We start from the raw sequence: 8351 nt of genomic DNA on the forward strand, positions 1-8351 counted from the left end.
AGCTTCTTAGCGCTAAGAAGCTTTTGGGAAACGCAGCCAGTATCAGTGACCCTCTGTATCTGCTGTAACAGTGATTTATGGAGCTGTTATTACTGACCAGTTGAGCTGCTAATGTTCCCTAATGAGGCGTGGCCTCCAGTCAGCATGAAGGAAAGAGAGTTATATCACTGTAGAAAAAGAGAAATAAGTGATTGAATTGTGTTGACCCACCCCATTCTGCCTGGGCCTATAGACAAAAGGACAAATGGTAAATATAAAGGTAAATATATCAGTGCCAAATATTTGTATTGGGCTAATGGCTATGGGCTATCAGCATGGACCAGCTGGACCAACTTTCTCAAAAGTAATCTACTGTTATACACACCTAACACCACAGACGTATATGGTCAGGAATTATGTCAATCAAGAAAATCAACGTGCCATTCTGAAGAGGGGGGAGAGTGTGCACACGCAAGGTTTTGGAGAGAGAGGGCCATCCATGCTGTGCATAATGTATCAGGAGTTCCCCTGCACTGCGCGGAGAATACTGCGTGCGCTCAGGCGCAGTGGGGTTTTTAGCGCTAAGACCTGCTATTAGGTGGTGGACTTTTGCGGCCAGCATTTAGCGTGGATACGCCTGGTTTGGCATGGGTGACGGCCAAACCTGTGTTTACGTGTTTTTTGTGTCTCGGAACCTGGCCATGGTATCTTGCAAAATGTGCAAAATGACACTTGCGGAGGCAGACGATAGCCTAAGAGGCGCGCAAAGCCAGGCCAGTATTTAGACTCGCCTGGGCCACGCCTACACCTGTGACTGCGCTTAGATCCCGGCACAAAACTGGATGGTGCAGGCAGACGATAGCATAAGACGCAGGGAAGATGGCATAAGAGGTGCGCAAACGATAGCGCCTGTATGACGATAGGGCCCTGTATGTGTGAAATCATGTGCAAAACAAATAAGCACTGTTTTACGGTGAAGTTCTCCTTTAAGCCATCGTCAAAAAACTGCTGTCTCCCAACATTTCTTGACAGAACATTTAATAAACTCATCTTTCTAGGATACAAAATACAGTACAATTCCAGCAAGCAAGCAGAGGTTTGGCAAATAATATTGCTCAGTAAAATCATGTAATTCCAGTAATTAAACCTGAATCACTGGAGGCTAAAAAAGTACCAGTGCAATTACTTCCCCCCATACAAGGCCTCAATGAGTGACTGTAATAACTAAGTCGTCAACTAGATAATAATCATGCAATAGTCAGGATGCCTGATAGAGATAAAAGGCAGAAATATGAGGAGGGAGGGATGGAAGGATATGTATGAGGATAAGAGAACTTGGGTTCTATTTTTGGTCAATAATGACGCAGGCGTCGACACCGGCGCTAATTTAAGGGCCACGTCGCTTTAAGGCATGTCTAACTCACTTTAGGCATGAAGATGTTGTAAAGGACATTAGATTAACTGAAAACATTATTGTGGCTGTGGTGGGGGCTTGGTTTCATTATGGCCAATTAAAAGAGCCGGGGTCAGTTGTACAAAACACCTTGAGTTAAGATGTTAACGGGTCAGTTTTAAATCTGACCTAACTATTTTATTGATAAGCTGTATGTTACAAAAAGGTTTTGTCATCTGTGATGCTTGCAGTATTTGGATTTTTGTGTTCTTGATCTTGACTGCGGTATCTCTTAGACTGAGTACCCTTTTTGATCCAGATTTATATATGTATATAATTATACGATTTATATGTGTATATAAATATCCCTTTAGCTCATAAACTTATTGACGCTTGGCAACACTGCAATAACCTGTGGGTTTGTAGATTAGAATAAGTGTCTCCCGCTTATATCAAAAGGGAGTGGGTTTGTCGGTCTTTTAAGAGTTATAACTAGATATAACATTTGAATTCGCCTTGGCTACATTTGTCTCTTGTTGTCTTTCATGCGCACTGTATAACCACAAGTGTGTTTAAATAGTTAAATGGCACTGTTTAATTGATTACAGCTTGCATTTCAAGCATTCTCATGTGATTTCAGATGCCTCTGTTCATATGTGCGCATTAATAAAACCACCAAAATAGCAGAGCGCAAACGTTTGCGCTAAAACGTAAACTCATTTGACAGCAAACTTGCACAGCGCCGACTGTTTTTATTGTCACACCCCCTATCGCACGAGCCCAAGCAATATTCACGCAAACGCCTTATTTATTCAGCGCCACGAAAATGTCAATCTGGGTGCAGGCGCCACATGATTTGCGCCCAACAGAATTGCCAATTCACTCGCGCTTCGGCACAGCGTGGCTTAGCTCCAGCACTGAGGCATTAGTAGGAGAAACAGAGGAGAGAAACAGGAGTGCAATCACTCAGGTGTCAAATGGTGCGCCTGAATTAATCCTGACCATCACGCTTTCCCTGTGTCACACACACACACACACACACACACACACACACACACACACACACACACACACACACACACACACACACACACACACACACACACACACACACACACACACACCCCTCACTGTCTGTGCCATGCAGCAACAGATGCTGGCAGACAGAGAAGTTTCCTCTGCCTCTCTTGACTCTCATTCTTGTTCCATTTCTCTCTCTCCTCTATCTCTGCTCCTCCTCTGGCCTGTGAGATAACATGCCAGTCATCCCTCGCTCTACTTGTAAACAACAAATGAGGGCGCAAAAGCGTAAGAGGAGAGCAATGGGCAATGGGCTAAGAGAGAGAGAGAGAGAGAGAGAGAGAGAGAGAGAGAGGCAGGGGCTATTTGATAGTGTCAGCTGTATAGAGGAGATACAGACAGGCCATTCATCTCAATGGATCAGATAGCAGTCCCCCTGGAGGGGGTGCGCGCACACACACACACACACACACACACACAGACACACACACACACACACACCACACTCACATGTGTGTGTGTGTGTGTGTATTCTTGTGTGTATGTATTCTTTTCCATCCTCAGCAGGGTAGTATTAGTGCCAGAGTGAGCGTGAGAGAGTGGAAAGAGAGAGGGACAGACAGACAGACAGACAGACAGACAGACAGACAGAGAGACAGAGAGACAGACAGACAGACAGACAGACAGACAGACAGACAAACAGACAGACAAACAGACAGACAGACAGAGAGACAGACAGAGAGACAGACAGACAGGCAGGCAGACAGACAGACAGACAGACAGACAGAGAGACAGACAGAGAGACAGACAGACAGACAGACAGACAGACAGACAGACAGAGAGAAAGTGAGAGACACAGAAAGTCTTAAAGCCAGTTTTCAGTTGGACATCACAGGGAAGTCAGGGTGTGTGCCTAACGAGCCGAGCTCTTTCAAACTCTCCAACATTTAGAAACTATGTGTGAGCCCAGACACACACAGAACAAGACGGTGTAGAGCTGTCAAGCATAACAGCTGCTCTCTCTCTCAGTGACTTTTTCATATTATGAAGGGTCTGGAGGCTGGCTCAGCTCGGAGATGTCCACCCTTTGTGTTCAGCCAATATCCAATTAGGCTTGCCTCCTTGACCCTGGTGGACTGCTACTGGTCTACTGTCTTTTGAGTTTTGGTATCATTTATTTATTTGAGGAGTGGTGGCCTAAAGGTTACAGAAGCGAGCTTGTGATGGGGAGGTTGTTGGTTCAATCCCCCAGGACAAATTTGTGTGGGAAAAGTGAAAAAGCAGCACTTGCCCCTCCCTCATTAGCACCATTGAGGTGCCCTTGAGCAAGGCCCTTGACCCCAACCGCTCCAGTGGAGCTCAGTGGCCAGAAGATCAGACTGTGGTTGTACTGGTGAGACTCCCCCTGAATAAATAAGGGCAATACATTAGGGCTGAAACCATGGATTCATCTGTAGAATACTGTAGAATAGCTGCATCCCTATAATACATACATAAATATAATTTATATATACATATCATCTAAACTTACTTAAAAATACGATGTAATTTTGATATGTACTGTTGCTTATTATGTGTGTTCTCTGTCTGCAACTTATGTTGGTCTTGATGCTACTTGATGCTACTTGCTTGCCCAGTCTCTAAGAAAAAAATATTCTTGCCGTAATCTAGCTAGCCAGCTCTAGATAGATAGATAGATAGATAGATAGATAGACAGATAGATAGATAGATAGATAGATAGATAGATAGATAGATAGATAGATAGACAGATAGATAGATAGATAGATAGATAGATAGATAGATAGATAGATAGATAGATACTGTAGATAGATAGACAGATAGATAGATAGATAGATAGATAGATAGATAGATAGATAGATAGATAGATAGATACTGTAGATAGATAGATAGATAGATAGATAGATAGATAGATAGATAGATAGATAGATAGATAGATAGATAGATAGATAGATAGATAGATCAAACAAACCAAGCCGAGCAGGCAGGAATGACCAGGTAAAGGCAGAGACACACTGGCTGTTGAATCTCCATGCAGTTAACAGCAGGGAGGCCAATGTTGGGAGCCGTTCATTGTGATTTGATGTGCAGTCTTCAGGTCAGCCAGCAGCTCTGGGCAGATCAAACCAATTATGAGCGCGTGATTGTGACATTTGTGAACAGAGCCGTAGTCCTCCTAGCCAACAGAGCCAAATCTGTTCTTTGGAAGAAAATAGACACTAATGCTGCAATTACACTTGTCATTTTGACATAATTCTTCAGATCAGATTCTAAAGGTCAGATTTTATGAGTTCACATTACTGCACAGTATGTTCACACTTGGCGTGAAAAGGACTGTTAGGCCTTAGTCATACACGTATAGATAGGATGGGTTTTTCAATACGACTGCATTCAAAAAAAATACAGGTATTTTCAATGGTTTGGTTGTGGCGGACACACATCTCCTACAAACAATACACACCTCCTGTTTTGGATGCAGTGTGTTTTGGCGTGCTGCCTACTCCCATTTGAACATGTCTCAACTTTAGCCAAGCTGCACATTGTCGCTGTCAGACTGAGAAAGAAATAGCAGCGCATAGGTTTCCCAGTAACATGAAGTTTAACTACTACATCCTCTGTCTGTACACAATCTCATCTCATTGTCTTCTTCAAGTGCAAGAAGAGCAACCGCTAACTTTCTCTTGTCCATTTTATTTTAAACATCATTATCCCCTTTTGTACTTCAATGCACCTATAGCCAAAGCTGCTTGTGTCCTTTGAGCGACTGTATTGCTCTCTCTGCTACAAGCCACACTCACAGTCACATTCTGTCATGGGCTTATTATCTCCTGTATTTATTTGAATATACTGAATGTCGGCATGCTCTTTTCTCTATATCTGAATTCTGACTATAATGCACAGACTATATCACTTCAATAAGTGGTTTTGAAGACCTGATGATAACGATGTTTAGAAAATAAAAATGTTGGCCATTTAGACCTGCTACATATTGCACACAGCTGATGAAAGAAACGGGGAGTTTCGACAAAATATAAGAATTTAGGTTCTCCTTATTGAACGTTACATTACTGTGAGATTCCCTGTGAGATTCTCTTTAAATGGATTTAAGCCAGAAGCAAAAAAGGCATCTGGTTCTTCAATTGAACACAGCTTAAAGGTTAAACAGCTATCTAGATACTGATCAGCTGTACTTTATTCCATAACCATACATAGCCTTTACTTGACTTTAGCGGCAGCAAAACATTTCAGGCTCAGAGCACGTTTTGAACATGCAGAAGTGACTGTGTTTGATGTGGGCTTCATGGGCTCCCATCCCACCACTAAAGAACACACCAGACTGCTAATGGCTGACTAATATTCCCCCTTTTCAACAATCATAGTCGGTGCAATGTCTTGTTGTCTAACGGGCCACGTTAGAGCTGCCATCATAACCCACAACACATAGACAGGGATCAGCAAGAGAGACAGAACGAGAGAGAGAGGGAGAGGGAGAGAGAGAGAGAGAGAGAGAGGGAAAGAGAGAGAGGGAGAGAGAGGGGGTGGGGGGGGCATGAGACATATTAAGCAAGCAATTTCCGTTGCCTCCTGTACCACAACTGGCAAGAGAGAGAAAACACACCTACTCCAACAGCTCAAAGGTTGAGTGGTGGAAAAGAGACAGAGAGAGGAAGGCCTGGCTGATGACACAGGACGGCGTTTGTTGGAAAGGCTACAGGCTGAGAGAGCAGCTGTCTGCACCAAGCTACACACACCACTTTCTACGGCAGAGGAGGCAGCATGTATAGATGCACACACACACACACACACACACACACACACACACACACACACACACACGCACACACACGCACACACACACACACACACACACACACACACACACACTTCGACCTGTCTGTTCTGAGATAGAGAGATAGAAGAAGCCAGACAGACAGGAATGTTTACATGTGACATGCAGCCAGATGGTCTATCTGATTGCAGGAGCATGTAGCGGCATGGCCCCAGGCTGGTCCTCTCAGAGTGGGGTCAATGCTGTACAGCCACAGAGCTGCACGGAGGTGGCAGCTCAGAATATGGCCCTAAAATAATATCAGGATATTTCAGGGTATTTCTGCGATGATAACGATATTCTTGAGGATATTACAAAATGCTGAAACATATTTTATTATCAATTTAACACGTTGAGTGCCATAGCCGAGATATCTCGTCTTACATAATCCAACGCTTGAGTGCCAAAGCCGAGATATCTCGTCTTACATAAACATTTTTTTTTTTTGACGGTGGGACATCAATCAACCCCTTTTACATCTTTGAGATCACTATTGGAGCAAGAGAATGTGTATAATCTATTTTACCGACCACTAAGTGGCGACAGTGCTCTCCTGACTAGAGGAAGGCAAGCATTTTTTTAACTTGTCACGCCATTCTCACCCCAGCCATTCTCATGAAAATGGATGGGGGAAAACGCTTTCGTTTTCGCGCTGATTGCTGGCGATGCGGGATTGCAAATTTACATAATAGATTACAGGTGGAACACACTTTGAAACACGCAGCATAAATATGACCAGAATCGCAAAAGCTTCTCTCAACCAAAACTCCAAGAAGCGAGGGAGTCCATCCCGACTTCCTCAAACAGCGGCCGCGCAGCCACAGGCACAGGACAGCAGCAAAGCACTGAGACTGGTGACAAGCTTGTGACGGCCGCTGCAGCCAAGAAGAACGCCCACGGAGGGAGGAGTTGAAGCAACTCTCCCTCTCGCTCTCTCCCTCTCTCTCTCTCCTCTCTCTCTCTCTCTCTCTCTCTCTCTCTCTCTCTCTCTCGAGAGAGAGAGAGAGAGAGGAGAGAGAGAGAGAGAGAGAGAGAGAGAGAGAGAGAGAGAGAGAGAGAGAGCGCACAGAGTGGGAGACAAGGGCACCCATAATCACGGACACGTGAGGTGGTTCTAAAAATCCATTTATCTCCAAACTCTCTGAAAATCTCTGAAACCATGCTGTACTCAACGGCTAATATCTACATAACTACTAACTCTGCAAACTAACTCTTTTAGACAGAGAAAGCACACATTCTATTAGTTATTTTTAGATGATTGGTGTTCACGAATTCTTAACAGAAAATAATCCTCGGCTCTTGTAAAATGAGCCAGAATCCTCAAAAAAAAACCTGGCACAACTTACCTACAGGATTGAAAAAATGGCTGGCACTCAATGTGTTAAAGAACATTATATTGCAACAAAATGTGTTGCAAAAAGTGTTATAGTTTAGTTGTATACTGTATCATGTCAGCATAAATGTAACAGTTTGCCTTCAAATATTCAAATATGCCTTCAAATATGAGCGTGGTTTGTTGTACAGTACAGTACATGCTCTTTTGTAAGCAGACTGAAGTCACTTCCCTTCACCGTGGAGCTGCTTCCAGCCATCCTTTGAGCAACCGGGCTTATTCCTTCATGCAGTTCTCTCTCTCTATCTCAACTCATCTCTCCTTCTCATCTTCCAACCTCACTTATTTACCACAAATCCAGCCTATCGTAGCCTCTTAACTACAAACTCTGCATTTCCCTCTCTTCTCTCTAAGTCCCAATTTTCTGCACTAGCTCACCCCTCTCCACCTCTATCAGGGATACATTAGCTCACCCCTCTCCACCTCTATCAGGGATACATTAGTATGCCAATATAATATCAAGCCAAAGCAGAAGAGGAGAGGAGAAGAGAGGAGAGGCGAGGAGAGGGGAGGATAGGAGAGGAGAAGAGAGGAGAGGAGGAGAGGAGAAGAGCAGAGAAGAGAGGAGGAGGAGAGGCGAGGAGAAGAGAGGAGGAGAGAAGAGGAGAGAGGAGGAGAAGAGAGGAGAGAGGAGGAGAGGAGGAGAGAGGAGAGGAGAGAGGAGGAGGAGAGGCGAGGAGAAGAGAGGAGAGAAGAGAGGAGACGAGATGAGGGGAGGA

The 8351-nt window shown here is 44.1% G+C and overlaps 1 protein-coding gene across 1 annotated transcript in view; it reads right to left on the reverse strand.

The window, feature by feature from the left end:
* The window catches only part of LOC310793861 (protein sidekick-1-like), a gene marked incomplete at both ends in the record, with an annotated part of 384133 nt that overhangs the window by 330244 nt on the left and 45538 nt on the right, over positions 1-8351 (reverse strand). The gene's annotated exons all lie outside the window — the stretch shown is intronic.

Source organism: Poromitra crassiceps, assembly GCF_964638095.1.
Source record: "Poromitra crassiceps genome assembly, chromosome: 19".
NCBI lineage: Eukaryota > Metazoa > Chordata > Actinopteri > Beryciformes > Melamphaidae > Poromitra > Poromitra crassiceps.